Raw genomic sequence first — 21,369 nt, forward strand, 5'->3', positions numbered from 1 at the left:
TGGCATGCAGGCCCAAATATATATTATGAAATCCGCCTCCTCCCTCAACGTGGAGAAAGGTACGCACAGCCTCTTACTTTCCCTTCCTGCCCCCCCAATTACGAATTGTACACACAGGGTAATGTTATAAACAAGAAATAAGTTTATTAACTACAAAAGGTGAATTTTAAGTGAATACAATAGATGAGAGAACAAAGCAGATTACTGACCAAATAAAGCAAAATATGCAAGCTAAGCTCCATATACTTAAGAAACAGGTTACAAAATGTAAATTCTCACCCTAAATGTAATTTTAGGCAGGTCGCAAAGTTTCTGTGGTTCAGAGCTCCAGTTATATTTCTTTTCAGACTGGCCCCCGTCTCAATCTGGACTCCCACCTTGCCTTCAGGTCGCTTTAATAATGTTTCTTCTTGGGCTGACAGGCCATGGAGATGAGGAGTCTCGTTTATCTTCTTCCCCACCCTTACATAGGATTCCCACCTTGTGTAAATCCTTTGTTTCTCAAACTTCACCCCCCCCTTCCCTTCCAGTGGGAAGTTACTAAACGTTACCTAGGACTTCTTGTATCAGGTGACAAGACCACCTGACCTAGTAGTGTTGCAGGTCCTGTCTAAACTGGCAAGTTTCTGCACAGTAAAGTAGCTTTCTGCATTATAACTCCCGAGGTGTACATATGCCAAGCCACTTAGTGCGCAGAAACTGCGCACTTGCAGCACTATAAAAAACCCACCCCAACGAGAGGCGTACAGCTTTCTGTACCGGAAGTACAGTGCCGTGGTGCCAGTGTAGACACCCTGGTCGATTACAGTGCTGCGACTGGCCTCTGGGAGGTGTCCCACAATGCCTGTTCTTGTCTCTCTGGTCATTGGTTTGACCTCTACTGCCCTGCCCTCAGATGACCAACCATCATGTGCACCCCGTAAATTCCTTTTGAAAGTCACCTTCCTGTTTGCTCGGTGACACGTGCAGTGGTCTCAGTGCATCTTTCCAGGTGCGCAAGCCTGCTCCACACACCAGGCGATCCCCCGCTTGGAGCAATGCCAAGCTGCTGGAGCTCATCAGCATTTGGGGAGAGGAGGCTGTCCAGTCTCAGCTGTGCTCCAGCTGTAGGAATTTTGATACCTACAGACAGATTTCACAATGCATGGCAGAAAGGGACCATGACCGGGACACACTGCATGCAGGGTCAAAGTGAAGGAGTTTGCGGAACACCTACCACAAGGCACGGGAGACAAACCCCTGCTCCAGTGCTGCGCCCATGAGCTGCCGGTTCTACAAAGAGCTAGACGTAATACTCTGTGCTAACCCCACCTCCACTACGAAGGCCACTGCGGATACTTTGATGGCTTGCATGCCAGTTGAGAGTGGACCAAGCCAGAGGAGGAAATATTGGACGAGGATGTGGAGGGGGACCCAGAGGCAGAGGAGGACTCAGAGATGCATGCAGCCAGGAGCTCTTTTATACACTGGAGGAGGCTAGCCAGCCACAACTGTCAGATCTTGGCGAAGTGCAAAACAGGAGAGGAGGTCCCTGGTAAGTGGATTTGATTTTGGGAATCACTGAGGCGAGTTGTTGGGGCAGGAGGGTTGCAGAAAGCAGGCATGTATGATGCACGTACCACCACATGCCTAGTCTGAGTGGCAGAACAGGCTGTTGATTGACTCCCTCACTTCACGGGAATCTGCCTCAGAGATCTCCTGGAAACTCTCATGGAGATACTGAGAAATCTGCTGCCGCAGGTTCTTTCGCAGAGCTGCTTTGTTTCTTGCCCCATTAACAGTAACATTCCCGCACCATTGTGCCATCACGGGGGAAGGAGGGTAACATTGCTGCACACAGGCAAGCTGCATAAGGGCCAGGGCAGAAGCCGCAGTCTTGAAGGAGACCCTCCCTTGATTTCCTGCTCACCCTCAGCAGTGAGATATCTTCCATAATGATCACATCCTGTGGAAAATAGGGGGACAGAAATGATTATCAGGCTGTCCCTACAGTGCTGGCTCTCCCCACGAGCCACATGCCCAGTGTACAGTAGGGTCCGGGAACACTGATTTACCCTGCCCCTGCAGCTACTCACCATTTTGGTGGTTTTGTGGCTCACGTGTGCTTGCCTGGGGTCAGCCAGACAGGTGTGAGAGTACTGGCTGTGTTTTAAATCACTGAATCAGTGTTCTCTGTGTGTGTGGCAAACAACACTGCTTCTGTAAACTGTTGCGTTTACACTTCACTGAGATGACCTTAGGAGCCCAGCCTCCCTTTTGGTTATTGGCGGCTGAATGGCTGCGCAGAATTAGAAAGCAGCCATGAAGAACTAAGGAGGACTTCCTGCAGGACGTTATGATGCACTCCACGGCCGAAAAACAGGAATTGAAATGCCCACGGTGATCCACAAGCACCTGGAGAACCATTGAGAAATACCCTTTGCGATTAATGTACTCAGTGGCTAGGTGGTCTGGTGCCAGAATTGGAATATGCGTGCCATCTGTCACCTCTCCGCAGTTAGGGAAGCCTATTTGTGCAAAACCATCCACAATGTCATGCACATTGCCCAGAGTCACAGTCTTTCGGAGCAGGATGCGATTAATGGCCCTGCACACTTCCATCAACACGAGTCCAAAGGTCAACTTTCTCACTCCGAACTGGTTAGCAACTGATCAGAAGCAGTCTGAAGTAGCCAGCTTCCACTGTGCAATCACCATGCATTTCTCCAAAGGCAGAGCAGCTCTCATTCTCGTATCCTTGCATCACAGGGATGGGGCAAGCTCATCACACAGTCCCATCCGAAAGTTCTGCAGCCACTGCTCATCATCTCAGACGTGCATGATGATGTGATCCCACCACTCAGTGCTTGTTTCCCGAGCCCAAAAGCGGCGTTCCACTGTGGTCAGCACCTCCATGAATCCAGAAGCAATCTTGTGTTGTAGATAGTACATGTGGCGAGATCAATGTCACACTCCTCTTGCCTTTGTAGTTTAAGGAATAACTCCACTGCCACTCATGATGTGTTGGTCAGAGCGAGCAACATACTGGTCAGCAGTTCGGGATCCATTCCTGCAGACCGAGAGGCAGAGCATGCAGTACACAAACCGTTGAAAGATGGCTCCAAAAGCGGATGGAAGCACAGGGATTGCTGGGATGCAAAGCAATGCATCAGGGGGCATTGGGACAGGACCCAGGATGCTCCAAAACCCCCTCCGTCTTCCCACAACTCTTAGCAGCAGAAGAGAAAAAAATGCTCTGTAGGATAGCTGCCCAGAGTGCACCGCTCCAAATACCATTGCAAGTGTGAACATGCTATTGCGCAGGCAGCTGATAGTGTGAACACACAACAGCAGTTTCCCTTCAATGCTCTCTGAGAGGCGCTGTAACTGCCAGTGCTGTAATTCTGCCAATGTAGACATACCCACAGTTACTTCCCTGGACAACTCCCAGGAGGGAGAGAGATTAGTATCTTCATGGTTTTGTTGTTCCTGCCTGATGGCTCATCAAATTTGATGGCCTGTCATCTGGTGGGTGTTTTCCCAATATACACCCCATTGTAATTGTTACATAGTCCATATTTCTAACTTTAGATACAGAAATGATACAAGTATACAAATTGGATAATCACATTCAGTAAATCATAACCTTTCCAATGGTACCTTACAAGACCCATCTTGCATAAAACATCTCAGTTATATCATATTCATATCATAATCATATTTTCATAAAGATATGGAGTGAAACATCACAAAGACAATCTACTTAGTTCACAACATGGGAAGCAGCAGAGAGTATGACAACCACAGAACCCTCTTGCCATTACAGCACTTCCCTGTGGTTGAATCATCTAGACGTATGGTTGTAACACACAATTGTTCCCACCCTCCCATTCCATTTCACTGACAAGTGGAACATCTTCACCATCTACAACTTATCTCCACAAAACAAAATAGAAGATCAATTTAAAGAACAGTTACAAAGCAAGGCTCTAAGTGGTGCCAATGCAATGTGCACCAGCCAATTTGTTAACCAATAACATCAGAATTGATAGCCCTGTAATAGAGCCGGACTCACCAGGTGGCGCCTCCTGCTGGTTGTCCTTCGGAATTAGCTCATCAGCCTCTGGAGCGCCCTCTGCCGTCTGGTGATCCACCTTACCGCTGGCCCCAGTCCCTCCCAGGACCCGGTGCCTCCTCCCACTGGGGTGCTGTCCCCTGGCAGTAAACCCCAACAATTCCTGAGGGTCTCCCCTCCCCAGGGAACCCTCACCCACTACCCCCACTTCACCTCAGTCTGGGCTACTGCCAGTCATCGCTTAGCCCTGCTCCCCGGGGCAGACTGCAGTGTATCAGCCCCTCATCACAGGCGAAGGGGTGTGGACGTGCTGCCTCTGTCTACCCATGGGCTGCCCCCTTGCACCTCAGTACCTAATAGGCCCTAATCTAGGCCTCCCAGCCTGGGGGTTTCCAGGGTGGAGCTCCCCTGGCCTTTCCCCCTCAGCCCTGCTCCAATCTGGGTATTCTCTCAGGTCCCTGCAGCCAAGCCCTTTTCTCTCTGAACACAGAGAGAGACTCTGGCTAAGCTTCAGCCTAGCAGCCCCTTTATAGGCCCAGCTGCGGCCATTTCCCCAATCAGCCTAGCTTTTCTTGCCCTCAGCCCTGGCTCTCTCCCCACACAGGGCAGGAGTGGGTAACCACCCCGCTACAAGCCCTATTTCTTAAATGTTGAGGTCTCTTCTGAAATTCCTGAAACATGTGTACAACATAACTACTTATATTTATATAAAAAGAAAAGGAGTACTTGTGGCACCTTAGAGACTAACAAATTTATTAGAGCATAAGCTTTCATGAGCTACAGCTCACTTCATCGGATGCATCCGATGAAGTGAGCTGTAGCTCACGAAAGCTTATGCTCTAATAAATTTGTTAGTCTCTAAGGTGCCACAAGTACTCCTTTTCTTTTTGCGAATACAGACTAACACGGCTGCTACTCTGAAACCTTATATTTATATAGTACAACACACCTTCCATCCCCAATGATCCCAACGCATCTTACCCGCCGTATACACACAGCAGTCATTTCTCCTCCTATTAAAATGCAGCTGCAGCTAGAATGAGCAACCACGTAAGAGAGGAAGGGCAGAACATTTTATCCAACTGAAAGTGTGGCTGGGAATTAAGTAGGTAAAACACAATTATAACCAAAATGGAGTCTGGCAAGGCTAACAGGATCAGCCTCGCATCCTTTTATAAGTAAGTGAGATATTTAATTATCAGAATTGGTCAGTATTACAGTTTCAGATCTCTTCTGAAACATTTAGCTGCCAGCAGCACAGTGCCCCCTAATATCAAGCTGACCTAGAGAGAAGAATGCCACCGATTGAATTACCAGCACAATTTCCTCCAGTAATCTCGCATTCCCTTGGAAGTCTCCCATCCAAAAACAGACCATTCCTAATATTGCCTAGATTTTAAGAGTTAAAACAGTTATAACTTAAGATGATGAATGTAACACATCCTCAAAGTTTGTCCATGAAGATTTATACCAAACAAATAATCAGTTAACGTTCCCCATGAGGAAGCATCTTCTCATACATAAAATTTGAATATGGCATGCATTACAGAAAGAGATTGGGAGAAGTTGGCTTAAAAAAATCTGACTTTCATTTGGAGAGAATTGATGTCTGACTGCAAGATTCTTAAATATACTAGAATACAGCACTGTGCTGCTAATATTTCATTGGCCTCCCTTTCCATTCTGTATCACCTCTGATTCAGCACCAGAGGAAAAGACATACAGCTGGAGCTAGGGTCACAGCAGAAAATGTATAGTATGGTGTGTACCTAGCTGTAATGCCCTTGGAATGGCCTAAATTTGCCTGTTAGATAGACTTAACCACCATCTGGTGTGAAAAGCAACTTTATAGCCCAGACATCACAATCTAAACAGTGCCCAAATTGCTGATCTTTCTGGACTGACCCCAGTTACAGAGAAGAGCAACTAAAATTACTGATTGATTTCTTTCTAAAGTATATCTGACACCTGCCTGGAAAGCATTCTCACAGTTAAGCAATATGTTAAACCTGACATCAAAGTTGATGAACTGGCAGTGAAAAGCACTTGTTCAGAAACTAAGTGAAAGGAGAGTTCCTTTAGAAGTTAGTATTTGGTGGAAATGTCTAGTACACACCTAATCTTAAAAAGCTGTTGCCTGAAACATACAGCAAACAGGTTTCAGAGTAGCAGCCGTGTTAGTCTGTATTCGCAAAAAGAAAAGGAGTACTTGTGGCACCTTAGAGACTAACAAATTTATTTGAGCATAAGCTTTCGTGAGCTACAGCTCACTTCATCGGATGCATTCAGTGGAAAATACAGTGGGGAGATTTATATACACATACAGAGAAAATGAAACAATGGGTTTTATCATACACACTGTAAGGAGAGTGATCACTTAAGATGAGCTATTACCAGCAAGGCTGGGGGGGAAAGGGAAGGGAGGAAGAAAACCTTTAGTGGTGATAATCAAGGTGGGCCATTTCCAGCAGTTGACAAGAATGTCTGAGGAACTGTGGGGGGTGGGGAAATAACATGGGGAAATAGTTTTACTTTATGTAATGACCCATCCACTCCCAGTCTCTATTCAAGCCTAAGTTAATTGTATCGAGTTTGCAAGTTAATTTCAATTCAGCAGTCTCTCATTGGAATCTGTTTTTGAAGTTTTTTTTGTTGAAGAATAGCCACTCTTAGGTCTGTAATAGAGTGTCCAGAGAAATTGAAGTGTTCTCAGACTGGTTTTTGAATGTTATAATTCTTGACGTCTGATTTGTGTCCATTTATTCTTTTACGTAGAGACACCATCATAGGCCTAATCACATCAGCCACTCTATCAGAGGCTCATTCACCTGCGCATCTACCAATGTGATATATGCCATCATGTGCCAGCAATGCCCCTCTGCCATATACATTGGTCAAACTGGACAGTCTCTACGTAAAAGAATAAATGGACACAAATCAGACGTCAAGAATTATAACATTCAAACAGTCTGGTTTCAAGCTTTTAAGAGATTATTATAAACAACTGATTTCAGTATAACAGAAGAGGTATTTTAGAGTTTTACAAAAATTCTCTGACAGTTCTCTTACGTTCCTGGACAAGTTTATTAGGCAGTGGCCTTTGATTTTAAAAACAAAATGCTATGCATTACTCTGTACAGAGGCCATCATGACAAGTAATTTAGAAGGATTTGTAGAAAGTATGGATGATCCTTTTATAAACATTTACATCATTTGCAGAAGTCTACTTATTGAGGAAAAAGTCATCGTTGTCACCTTTGTCTGGCTTGTCCTCGTCCGTCCCTCCACGAACAGAAGTCAATGCCACACAATTCTATTTTGTTGCAAGCACATTCTTTCAATCTCTGGCCCAAGAGTTTTGTCATAGGATCAGCTCACCGCATTTTCAGTCTGCTCAGCGGCGGGGAAGACAAAGGAAAAAGTAGATAGAAGAAAAGTGGATATGGATGCTGAATGTTGAAGCAAAGAGCATTTGTGTTTAAATAAAATGGAGGCACTGTAGATCTCAGGAACCCAAGAAAGAGTGCCACAGAATATTACATTACAGTAGGAGCTATCTTACAATTCAGACATACGGCTACTTCAGATTTTATTTTGGGGAGCTGGACATAATCACAATTTGACTTCTAACAAGACGACTCCTTATTTTTCTTCTAGCTACGTGGTTTGTATTCAGAGTCAGGTACTGATAAAATAATCTGGGTGGATTGTGTTTCAGACTCTTGGAGACATGGTCAAAGTGACAAAGAATTGCTACATTTTGAATTTGGTTAATGATTAAATCCTTGGACCTAGGTTGGAGACATCTCAGATGTAAGGCAAAATTCAGACAAGAAGTTTAACTTTTAAGTAGGTAAGACACAAGGTAACAGCAAAAGGTCAATATTGATAAGAATTTTCCGAGATTATTGACATGCTTGATTCAACAGAACAGTCCACTATTTTTACAAGTAAATCTTTTGCTTTCTACAATATTTTCCCAGGGGAAAAAAGGAATAATTGATGTAAGTGCTAGTTGTCATCACTGGTTCTGGCAAAAATTTACTGTACAAACATTATAGAAAAAATCCTAAAGCAAAATATTTATCAATACTACAAAAGTCCTGTCACAAGTCAAGATGGATTTAGCAAGTTCAAACACATGACACGGAAATGGTCCCAATGGTCATAATATAAATATCAGATTTAGCTTGCTGCTTTTTGGTTAAGAAGACCTCTCTTATTTTGTGGATGAGAGAGTTTTGAAATATCTTATTTACAGTGAAAAATGCCAGCAACATTTATGCTGTTTTGCTGGGATGCTCACTTATCCTTTACACTTGTACTGCTAGCCTAAGGCACACATAACAAAAGATCACAACATCACAAAGGCAAGTCCAAGTTGCCCAAAAACATGGTTTACAGCAAGATTTATTGTATATATATGTAAGGTAAGTGGTCTGCAGGTTAAATCTTTATGTCAGACTAGTGGTTGTCAAGGTAACTAATCTGAAAGCCATAAGGTTCCATTCAGAGTAATCCATGTCACTATAAAAGAAAGTTAATGCTGCTAATAAACTGCTTTTCTTTTAGATTAATATTGGTTCTTGTTTTCTCACTTTTCCAACCTTTGGCCAAAAGCTGCTGTTTAGGATAGTACTCTAATTTCTTACAACATGTTGTAAAAAGTCTCTCAGTTTCTTTTATTGAGCCCTAAAACTGGCTTTTTAGCCAACCAGATGTAAAACCTCCTAGTGTCCTAGGATGTTGGTAACTTTATAGGTTTCAGAGTAGCAGCCGTGTTAGTCTGTATTCGCAAAAAGAAAAGGAGTACTTGTGGCACCTTAGAGACTAACAAATTTATTAGAGCATAAGCTTTCGTGAGCTACAGCTCACTTCATCGGATGCATTTGGTGGAAAAAACAGAGGAGAGATTTATATACACACACACAGAGAACATGAAACAATGGGTTTATCATACACACTGTAAGGAGAGTGATCACTTAAGATAAGCCATCACCAACAGCAGGGGGGGGAAAGGAGGAAAACCTTTCATGGTGACAAGCAGGTAGGCTAATTCCAGCAGTTAACAAGAATATCAGAGGAACAGTGGGGGGTGGGGTGGGAGGGAGAAATACCATGGGGAAATAGTTTTACTTTGTGTAATGACTCATCCATTCCCAGTCTCTATTCAAGCCTAAGTGAATTGTATCCAGTTTGCAAATTAATTCCAATTCAGCAGTCTCTCGTTGGAGTCTGTTTTTGAAGCTTTTTTGTTGAAGTATAGCCACTCTTAGGTCTGTGATCGAGTGACCAGAGAGATTGAAGTGTTCTCCAACTGGTTTTTGAATGTTATAATTCTTGACGTCTGATTTGTGTCCATTCATTCTTTTACGTAGAGACTGTCCAGTTTGGCCAATGTACATGGCAGAGGGGCATTGCTGGCACATGATGGCATATATCACATTGGTAGATGCGCAGGTGAACGAGCCTCTGATAGTGTGGCTGATGTGATTAGGCCCTATGATGGTATCCCCTGAATAGATATGTGGACAGAGTTGGCAACGGGCTTTGTTGCAAGGATAGGTTCCTGGGTTAGTGGTTCTGTTGTGTGGTGTGTGGTTGCTGGTGAGTATTTGCTTCAGATTGGGGGGCTGTCTGTAAGCAAGGACTGGTCTGTCTCCCAAGATCTGAGAGAGCGATGGCTCGTCCTTCAGGATAGGTTGTAGATCCTTGATGATGCGTTGGAGGGGTTTTAGTTGGGGGCTGAAGGTGATGGCTAGTGGCGTTCTGTTGTTTTCTTTGTTGGGCCTGTCCTGTAGTAGGTGACTTCTGGGTACTCTTCTGGCTCTGTCAATCTGACATTCCTGTTACCTGAACCTTTGTGTGTATCTCCAGGTATGGGAGTACTTCCCTACTTATGTATGGGATTTGGTATTAGCCTGCTTTCTCAGCTAATTATCATTAAACAAAAAGGTTAAGGGCCAGATTTTTTTTTAAATTAGTTGTAGAGTTATGTGCACAAAAACACATGGCTAATTTGGCCCCACATGACCAGTATTGCACATGGCTAATTGGATGTACAAATAACAATATTTAGCCATTCCCTTTGTGTATGCAATTATCCAAAAGATATGTACAATCATGGACTTTGCATGTGTGTATCCAGTTGCATGCTTAGCTTCTTTAAAAATTCAGGCTTGGAATTTTTAAACTTTTATAAAGGGACTTGCCAATGTATTGAAAGTACAACCAAGATCACTTAGGCTCCTAAATATCTTGAAAAATGTGACTCTTGGTGCTTTTACATTAGGTGCATTCATTTGGCTATTCCATCATATATCTTGAACATATGGTGTTTCAGACATGAATGCAAATATTCTGAAAAAACAAAATATGTACATAAGAACAAATGTGCTCTGAAGAATTGTACAGAACAAACCTTGAACTTTCCTTGCTGCTTATGCCATGTGCCCAACTAGCATGTCAGCAACACATTGGTTACACTGTTCAGGCATTTTTAGGTACAAAATTAGACTCATAAATTTGACCTAAGATAAAGAGTATCGTAATCACAGTATCTCTTGACCTATATGGGTTGTAACAAATTTTTCTGTATGAACCCATCAAAATGTTTGGAAATTCCATTTCCAAAAGCTTTTCTGGAGTTGATCTGAGCTTTTCCAGACATATTGGATAATTATGTTATTTCCAGTAGTTCCTGGTAGAACAGAAATATCTCAAGGATCAGAAATACCTCCTGCAAGCTTTTATCACAGTGTTTCAGTATATTGCCTAAAATAAAGAACAAAAAAAGTTAAGTGAACTTTTTTCAAAACTCAGTAAAGGGACCAGGATCTATACAAGTGTGGGGAAGGTTTAAGTTGATTCTTATTTTGCACAAACCAGTTATCCCAAGTCATTAGTGGAAGTGAGAAACTATTATTTGAACATGGAATTTACTTGCATATTTTAGGCTCTGGGAACATCCTATGAAAAAAATCATATTTCACTTTTAGTCTTAGCACTGGTAGCTGTTGGTCAGTGGCGACTTTTTCCTCTCTCCACATTCACAAACTGTTTTGTTGCATCTAAAGAGTTACAGATAAAACACTAACATCTACCTTCCCAATGGAACAGATGTTCTGCAAAGTAGAAGGCAAGATCCTGTGCAGTTTTATATTAGGAAATCTATAGTGCTTTCAGTACTGCTAATGTGTGGTATTACAGCCATTCAAATTCACCTTAACTCTTAAACCCACTAAACAACTTACTAGACAACTAGCTGTCCTAATTCTGCTTAGAAAACATGGATCTCAACAGGCAAACAAACCCAGCAAACAGGAGGACATAGCTGCGGAAGGACTGTGTTGGAGGTAGAGGGCATTAATGAGTGGTGTGTTTCGTCTGTCCCTTTTCCATGAGAATTGTACAGCTAGGCTGTGAGCCCTTCCGTATGGGAAGCTCTGTTTGTGTCTTGGTGTGAGCCATGTGGCTAGGACACTGAGTCTTTTAGAGTAGATGATCACAGTGGACCCCTCTGGCCTTATGATCTATGTACACTTTGGGGAAATTAGATCTAGATCCATAGTATGTCTTGGGCCCTGCTCTTCCCAGTTAGAGACTGTAGAAGTAGAGGTCCCATTAAACCATTTTTTCTACATCCAGTAATACTGTGTTGTTACATGAGTTGTTTCCTTCTTCTTCCAAACATATAGAAAGCAACCAAGTAGGTTAGAGTGGGATGGGAGTTGCCCAGGATTGACAGCCTGAAGACACATGGGCAAAGGACTATCATTGGTGCCCTGTACTGTGGACTATCACGGTCTAATGTTGTTGGGTTTTATGTAGTAACAGCTGCTATTTTTTTGTTACTCTGTGTGTGTGTTCTGAAATGCCCTACATACAGCAAACATTTCACCATTTTTGCCTGCAGCAATTAAAAAGTCCTATTTAAAAAAAATCTATCCTTTGATACAATTTTATGTGAACTTCATTAAGGACAAGTCCAGAAATTCCTGCACTAAAGGCAGAACTAACAATCTAAAGTCTGATATGAGAGTCTAAGAGAACCCTGTGCAGTGGCAGAGGCTTCCCCGGGGTCTTGTAAGCTGTAGACATACAGAGGAGATGGATTTAAGTGTTTGTACAGTTATGTAAGACCCAAGAAAACAAACCCCAGCTGTGCAGCCTTCTTTCTGGATACAATACTGGGGGGAAAAGGTTGATTTATTGCACAGGACAGCATTGTACCCATAAGGGAAAAGACACTCAATTTTGTAACAGCAAAAAGACACAAGCAAAACAATCAACCATTCCTTGAAACATCTTTAAGATTGTATATGCACATTACTTACTTTTAATGAGCTGCAGTGGCATACATTAATCAGATATTCTAAGCTAAAGTTACACCATAATCATTACAAAGTACTACAATTATAAGGGAGTTCTCAAGTAGATGTACTTAATACAGATTAATATTTCTTTAATTATATCATTTATTGGGATCTGAATAAAAATGAAGCTATACTGTGACAAACTTTTTGAGTATGCAGATTTATGGCTTCCTGATAGCAGGCAGACATGACAAACCTTCACCAATCTCTCATAATTTTTTTCTGTTCATTTATCATATGCTTACAATAAAAACAGCAGAGATTAATTATGCATATTTTTGAGCACACAGAAAACTTAAATAGAAATGTTAAATACAACTTATATGTAAGATCTGCACAAAACACTCACTGGCCTTGCTAAGCTTTAAAAGGCATTCTACGATTAGTCTGGCACGTATTTCAAGTGTACAAAAACGACAATGTAAAACTTTTTTTTAAAATGCTGGTACAGACTGTTTCATGCCTATATCCTTATTATGCTCAGTGTATTTACAGGAAATGACTCAACTTTAAAATAGTTAAAAGCAAGGAACATTTCTTTTATTGGGGAAAATTGGTCTTCAGATGCTGAGAGGCTAGATCTTCAATCTGCAACCTCAGATAAAATGTGTTTTACATCACACTGAATGTGACCTATACGGACTTCATAGGATCACATTTCCTCATACCAAATATTTTAGAGCTTAAATTAATATTATAGCCCTGAAACATTTTATGATTTAGTAAATAAATCTTGGAGGATTGTGAGTGAAAGAGGTAGGAAGGGGAAAAAGAAAAAGCCTTGAAACATGTGCCTAAGCTCCAGATCTCCTGAAACCTACAGCCGTAGCCCCATTCCCCAACTCAATGCCTAGCATTACTCATTTCTTTTGTCTTAATGTAGGTCCTGCCCCCAAGCTGTGGGGGGCCAAATGCTGATGCCCGTGCAGAATCTCCTTTAATTTATTCCACCTGTTTCTCCCCTCTTTAAAGAAAGATCTCTTAAGGTTTTCATTGGTCCCTGGCTTGTTTGGAATGAGCATTGCTGGCTCCTTATTTATTACTTTTGGTTCCCGTCTATTTGATCATCTAGTTTTGTAACATATAGGACCAGATTGTGACATTCTTACTCAGGCTGAGTAGTACCTTACATCATGAATAACCCATTAAAGTCAGATTAGTAATCGTTCCTACAATGTCCGCATCACAATATTGTATTTTATTGTTGTATAATGCACTGAGAAGGGAGGCAACTTTAAAGAGATAAATTATTAATAGGCAATTAGAAGTCAGTGGGGCACTCAGGATCAACTCTTCCAAGCAAAGTAGTAATGAACATGAGGAATAGACTGGAGGGTACTGCAAATGCAAGGAAGAGAATCTTACCAAATCATCACGAGCGCACAAAAATAGTTCAAACATACAAAGATGAGAGAGTTGTACAGAGATCCAACTTGGAAAAGGGTTTCCTGTTTAAGAGTCAAGTTAAATAAGGCAAAATAAATGTTAATTTACCCTCTACAAGGATTATCAGACATAAGAGCACTGTGATTTGAATATGAGCCTTGGAAAGCTAAGTGCTTGACAGGTGGCAATTCTTGTCCTGGACACCACCTCTGTATTTGCCTCCTCCATGAACTGTCTTTCTCCACTGTATGTGCAATATTTAGGTAGCACAATGTGATGGTTACAGCACACAGTGGTCAACATCAATGAACAAGGTGGCGGGGAGAGATTTCAAATAGCAGGCACATTAAATGTATTTCATCTAGTTTTCTGCTTGACTGAAACTGCTTTGCCTAGATATTATAAAAGACTCATTTAAATCCCAATCCAGGCATTGAGGTTGGATTATATACGTTTGCATATATGCAGCAAAATGTAGGCAATTTAAGGATGGTGTGGGAGCTTTATCTTGATGTGTCTGAGTATTCTTCACTCCACAGTGAAACAATTTGACTTAACATTGGGGGTATTGTCCTGTACTTTGAGCAGGGCACTGGAAGTTAGGACTCCTGGGTTCTGTTCTCTATTGACTCGCGGTGCCTTTAAGCAAGTCAATATACTTCTAGGTGCTTTCGTTTACTTATTTTAAAAAATGGAGACAATACTTCCCAGAAGTGAAAAGACTCAATTAAATTCAATATTTTAAAGAGTTCTAAAGTCAGCAGATGGCATATACTATGTAAGCATAAAGCTGCATTTTATTAAAGTAACTCTTGCCTGTGCTATGAACTTTTACTACATTTCAGCTTCACGTGAATTGGAAGAATTCACATCTACCTGGAGGCTGAAGGTAACCAGCAAGCTGCCACATTCTACACTAAATGGAGCATCTTATCAAGAGCACATGACAGCAATGCATCATGATTTGCACCAGCTGTCTACTGGGTTCTACAGGGAATGTAACACGCTTTTTTTTTTTGATTTGCTGTATAAAGCCCTAAATGACCCATGACCTCAGAAACTACCCCCATCCCCATCACTCTCCATGTGATATGGAAAGATGCTGGTTTAGTGTAAGAGAGCGGCTGCTGGCAGGGTATTCTCCGTGTACTCTACTCTGACTTGGAAACTCACTCTCCTCCAACCTCTTTGACCCAAAATAGCTCACAGTGATGGACTTGCAGGGCACATTGCAAAAAGCCACCATTTTGACAGGGCTGGGGTGGCTGCGGTTTAGCTTATGTATTTGGGAATCAGGGTGATAGATTTCTCATTTGTTGTGGTTTTTTGCTGTCTGGATCTTCTATGTTGCTGGTGTGTTGTTTTGTTATAGTTGTTCTGGTTATGCATTGTATTTTTATTGGATGGCAAGGCATCTACACCTTCGGCTACAGGTCTTATAATGCTGAAACCAAAATAGAAAAAACCCACAGATACACTACATGTAGCAAAATCCTGCTCAGACAACTGCTCACCATTATCAATACTACTGATCAGTGATAGCACTTTCACAACATATACTCAGATTTTTAAAGCTACAAGGTACCATGATGATCACTTAGTCTGCCTTCCTATGCATTGCAGGCCACAGATCTTCACCCACCCACTCCTGTAACAGACCCATAATCTCTGGTTGAGCTACTGAAGTGCTCAAATCATGGTTTAAAGACCAAGTTACACAGAATTCACCATTTACTATAGTTTAAAGCTGCAAGTGACCCAAGCCTCGTGCTGCAGAGGAAGATAAAAAACCCCTGGTCTCTGCCAATCTGATCTAGGGGAAAATTCCTTCCTCACCCTAAATATGGTAGTCAGTTGGACCCTGGCAAGACCCAACAGCCAGATGCCCGGGAAAGAATTTTCTGTAGTAATTCAGAGCCCTCCCCATCTAGTGTCCCATCACCGGCAATTGGAAATATTTGCTACTTGCAGATCAGCTACATGCCATTGTAGGCAGATTCATCATACCATCCCCTCCATTATCAAGCTCAATCTTAAAGCCAGTTAGTTTTTCCCCCCCGCACTGATCCCCTTGGGAGGCTGTTCCAGAACTTCCCTCCTCTGATGGTTTGAGACCTTCATCTAATTACAAGCCTAAACTTGCTGATGGCCAGTTTTATATCCATTTGTTCTTGGGTTATTGTTGACGCTTAACTTAAATAACTCCTCTCTCTCTCTCCCTGATATTTATTCCTCTGATGTATTTATAGAAAGCAATCATATCTCCCCTCAGCCTTCTTTTGGTTAGGCTAAACAAGCTAAGCTCTAAGTCTCCTCTCATAAGGTAGGTTTTCCATTCATTGGATGATCCTAGACTAGAATTCTACACAGTATTCTAGATGAGGTCTCACCAGTGCCTTGCATAATGATACTAACACTTCTCTATCTCAACAGGAAATACCTTGCATTAGCCTTTTTCACGGCTGCATCACACTGCTGGCTCATAGTCATTTGATCAACGAATACATCCAAGTCCTTCTCCTCCTCTGTCACTTCCAATTGATATGTCCTCAGCTTATAGCAAAAATTCTTGTTGTTAGTCCCTAAATCCATGACCTTGCACTTTGCATTATTAAATTTCATCCCATTTCTATTATTCCAGTTTTCAAGGTCATCCAGATCTTCTTGTATGACATTCTGGTCCTCCTCCATATTGGCAATACCTCCCAACTTTGTCTCATCCACAAATTATATTAGCACATTTCCACTTTTTGTGCCAAGGTCATTAAAAAAATGTTAAATCAGATTGGTCTCAAGACTGATCCCTGAGTAACCTTCCTCCAGCCTGACAGTTCACCTTTCAGCATGACCCGTTGTAGTTTCCCCTTTAACAAGTTCTTTAACCACTTTTCAGTTCTCATATTAATCCCCATCTTCTCTAATTTAACTAATAATTTCCCATGTGAAACTGTATCACATACCTTACTGAAATCCAGGTAGATTAGATTTAAGCGCATTTCAGTTATTTTCTCAAAGAAACAGATGAGACTACTCTGGCATGATCTACCATTTGTAAAACCATTTTATCCCAATTACCATTTACCACTAGGTCCTTAACTACTTTCTCTTTCAAAATTTGTTCTAAGACCCTTGCATACAATCGAGGCCAAACTAAGGGTATGTCTACACAACAAAAGCCTACTGTTACTGGGACTCGAGTCAGCTTACGCATGTCAGGGAACCCTGCGTTGAGCTTCTACACTACATTTTTAACACTGGGTTTAGGATTTTCTGACCCTTGCTAAAATCTAGGGCTCTGGGGTCCACACTGCAATGCACAGACCTGAGCCAAAGTAACTAACCCCAAATGCCTAGCATCCATTCCCTTTCCAGTGTCCACACTCTAGCCCTATGAATGTGTTGCACTGTGGGAGAACTCTATTGCCCGCCCTGTTTCCTAACTGTTACGGTGCTATTGATGGGACTCAGGTAGAATGACTGCAATCTGAGACTTTATACTGAACTATCATCTAATCTGAGAATTGGGCTCTCCGCCTCTAGGCTCAGGCACTTTGGCAGGAAACTATCCAGGTGCACCTGTTCTGACGATAATTAGGACATCAGTCTCCAGAGCTATCAAACAATTAAAATTAAACTTTGCAATTCTTAATTTTTAACATGGGATGGTCAATGAAGGTGTTTTTGTTTGGTTTTTATGTCTATTTATTTTGAAGTCTGACATAAAATGAAGGTTTCAAATGAAAACCACACACATACCCACAGCTTGGCTGTGGAGCAGTGAAGTGCATCCCTAGGGCTTGGGGTGCAGTGTGCTCCAGCACCTTCCCAGGATCCCTTATCCCTGCCCCCCACTGCACTCTGGAAGGCAGGGCCAAAGGATCCCCAGGAGACTGTGGGGAAGTTTTGAGGCTGGCTCTCACTCACCACCCTCAGTGCACAATGCTCAGGCACCTCTGCACATGCAGCCCCAGTGAGGGCAGGGGGGCCAGAGTGTGGAGCAGGGACCAAGCAGCAGCTCTGCAGGAAGGGGGAGTGGCCAGAGTATTACGGGTCATCCTCCCCCATCTGTGCTGAGTTGGGAGTACTGCTTCTCCCCATCCCTGCAAGGCAGCTCTTTGTCCTGCTCTGTTCTGTGGCACTTGCTCCTGGATCCCCAGTGCCCTCCCTGGGCTGCATGTGCAGGGGCACCCAGGCAGCATGCCAAAATATGGCTGTGCTCTTGTGACCAGGAAGCAGCTCCCTTTGCAAAAAGTTTCATCTGATCAGTCTCCGTTGAAAACCCTGCAGGCTCTCTGATAGCATGCTTGCAGACTGGTGCTTAGCAGACCTGGGTTAATGCTGACCTGAGCTGCTGCTGTTTGCAAAGGGAGGTGTGGCTTCCATTTTCAATAGAGTGCAATAGACTGCACCACACATTGTCAGCATAGAGAGGACTAAGGGAGTTGCGCCAAGGAACTCTGGGATATATCCAGAGGACTTCCAGGTTCCAAGTCAAGCCTGGGCCACGTGCATGCAGGAAAACAATAGGGCTCAGATCATAGGTCCCAGTTTAACACAGGCTTGGACCCTCCAGCCCTGGAGGGTCCTGGGACTCTAGGTTCAAGTCCTAGGTTCGCAATTGGTGTGTGGGTGTAAAGGGGGTTGCATTGCTGTGTAGACATACCCTAACAGGCCTGTAGTTTCCTGGATCACTTTTTTCCCTTTCTTAAAAATAGGTACTATTTTAGCAATTCCCCCAGTCATAGGGTAAGACCCCTGAGTTTACAGATTCATTAAAAATTCTTGCTACTGGGCTTGTGATTTCATGAGCCAGTTGCTTTAATATTCTTAGATGGAGATTATCCAGTCACCCACCATTGTGTCCCATTAAGTGGTTTGAGTTTGACTTCCACTTTTGATGTGGTAATTTCTACTTCCATAGCCTCATTTCCCTTAGCCACCCTGCCACTATCCCTAAACTCCTAATTACTTTTATTAAAAATGGAGGCAAACTGTTTATTTAGGTGTTGGGCTATGCTTAGATTATCATTAATCTCCACCCCATCCTCAGAGTTTAGCAGTCCCACTTTTTTTTCCCCCTTTTTTTATTTTTAATTTACATGGCTACAGAATCTTTTACTAGTGGTTTTATTTTCTTTGCAAGGTCCAAGTCGCTTGGCTTTTGGCAGCTCTCACTCTCCCCCCCGCCACCCAACCCTTTTTTTTTTTTTTTGACCTTCAAGAGGTAGCCTGCTTTACAGATCCATCCTCTCTTCCATTCCTTGTAGGCTTTCTGCTCTCTCTTAATTGGATTACAACAGTTCTCTACAAATTTTTTTCCCCACTTTCTTGGGATGCAAGCTTCAGATAGTTTCTGCAACACTGTCTAAAAAGTAATGCCAAGCCTCCTCCACATTCAGATCCTTGAGTTTTTCAGTGCACTCTGATTCCCTAACTAATTTTAAAAAAATGGAGGAAGTTTGCCCTTTTTTAAAATCAAGGACCTTAGTTGCAGATATGTTTTTGTTTATCCTTCCATTTAGTTAGAACTGAATTAGCTCGTTATCACTCAAACCAAGTTGTCCCCTATAACCAGTTCTTCTATGAGATTCTCACTAATCACCAATACCAAATATAAAATGTCATCACATCTTGTAGGTTCGGTGACTATTAGTTGAAAAAAGCTGTCAGCTATGACATCCAGAAAAATCTGGGCCCTACTATTATTAGTAGCAGGTGTCTTCCAATCTATATCTGGGAAATCAACGTCTCCCACAATCACGCAATTCTCAGCAGAATTTATTCCATTAAAACATTAAAGAGGTCTCTATCCCTATCCCAAACAGATCCTGGAAAATCTGTAAAATACCACATGCACTATCCCAGGGGAGCATCTTGTAGCTTTCTTCCCTAAAGTGATTTTGACCCAAACACTCTTATCCATTGCATCACTTCTGATTTCTTTACAGTCTACCTCATCAATAACATGCAATGCTATCTACCACCTTTACCTTTATTTCTGTCCTTCCTGAACAGCATATACGCTTCACTCCTTATACTCCAGTCATCCCACCATGTTTCTGTTATCCCTATTATATCTGGTTTCACTTCTTGCACCAGTAGTTCTAGTTCCTCCATTTTGCTATCTACACTCCTTGCATTGGTATAAAAACATCTTAGTTGTTTCTCCTTGGCTTAACCCAAATTCTTCATCCAGTTAGGTACAGTCATTCTACTGCCAGTATCGCCTGTTAGCTCCATTGGAACCATCTTTCCTCTTAGTGTCTATTCTCTCTACTAATCATGCCCAAATTCTGGCACTATGGAACACTGATAAGGCTAAAATCACCAAGACTGACAGGGATGCTGGAACAATTTTTATAGTGTGGGTGCTGAGAGCCATTGAACCAATCTGTAAACCCTGTATATAATGGAAACCACTTCAAGCCAGAGGGTGCCGCACCCCTAGCTCCAGCACCTATGAAGACTGAGATGGTCTTTCACTCCTGAGATAAGTTCAAAAAATTAAACATAACCCTCACTTCTTACAAATGAAAAAAAAATTCTTTCAAGGATAGATGCTGCACTGCTCTGTGTTGGTCTCTCTAACCTACGGGACAGAAATGGCAATCATGGAAAAGCCTCTGATCATATTCCCGAGCACTATCATAAAATATTTACAATAGCAGGTGGACTACAATGTTTTGTTAACCTTGTAGCTCAACAGTGTCCTTTAGAGGCCAAATTTGAAATCTACGTGGATCCCCCCTTTAAAACATTACCGTGTTTACTCTGTGTGTTCAGCCTGATTTATTATTGTGTTTGTTTTATGCTCACTGTGAAATTCGTAAAAACGCTCAAGTCTCTCTCTTCATTAATTAAATCATGTGTAAGAGGAAAATGCAGGCAGATCCCTAACCACATAGTTATTGCTGGCCACCACTATAAAATATCTTAATGGCCCTTTTGAGAGGAAGAAGACATTTTTTCAAAGTGATTTTTACTTCTTGTAAAAATAGTTCTAAACTGGCAATATTTTACAAAGACTATTACAAAGATGCATAAAATCTATTTGGTATTTTATCACCCCATATAAAGTACCTTGGCCTCTTGCCACTCCAACACCTTCTGAAAAACATTCATTTGAGAAGACAATTGTGCAGTAAAGACTAAACATAGTTTGTATTTCTCTTATATCCCTATCCACTCCTTTGTCTTTCCCCCACAAAAAAATGCACATTTGCATGAAAACATGGTCTATGTCATTCTGATCACACTATCTTCCTTCCTTCACCCTTTTAATATGAGGGAAACTATTTAAAAATAATTGTCTGCTGGTTAGTCTGAGGCCAAGATCTATTTCTCATGCTGACATCACAACCAGTTGCTATGAAGATTACTATGATGTCACAGACTGATGACTGAATTTGGGTGGAAAAGCACCAGCAGGGGCAGATGCATTCTAAGGTGTGGGTTAGTGGGAGTTTTGCCACTGAGTTGAATGGGAAACCAGATACGGTTAAACCCTAAGCTGACATATTAAACTTTTAAAAATGCAAACATGAGGAGTAATCA

The 21,369-nt window shown here is 42.1% G+C and overlaps 1 long non-coding RNA gene across 1 annotated transcript; it reads right to left on the reverse strand.

The window, feature by feature from the left end:
• Nucleotides 1-4,214: 4,214 nt before the first annotated feature.
• LOC122461055 lies at nucleotides 4,215-20,277 on the reverse strand. Its single transcript, XR_006282755.1, has 3 exons — nucleotides 20,154-20,277; nucleotides 6,023-6,026; nucleotides 4,215-4,225 (listed from the first exon to the last, which is right to left on the reverse strand). It is a non-coding gene; the product is annotated as an uncharacterized LOC122461055 (long non-coding RNA).
• Between the last annotated feature and the right edge of the window lie 1,092 nt (nucleotides 20,278-21,369).

The sequence above is a fragment of the Dermochelys coriacea genome, chromosome 7 (assembly GCF_009764565.3).
Source record: "Dermochelys coriacea isolate rDerCor1 chromosome 7, rDerCor1.pri.v4, whole genome shotgun sequence".
Lineage (NCBI taxonomy): Eukaryota > Metazoa > Chordata > Testudines > Dermochelyidae > Dermochelys > Dermochelys coriacea.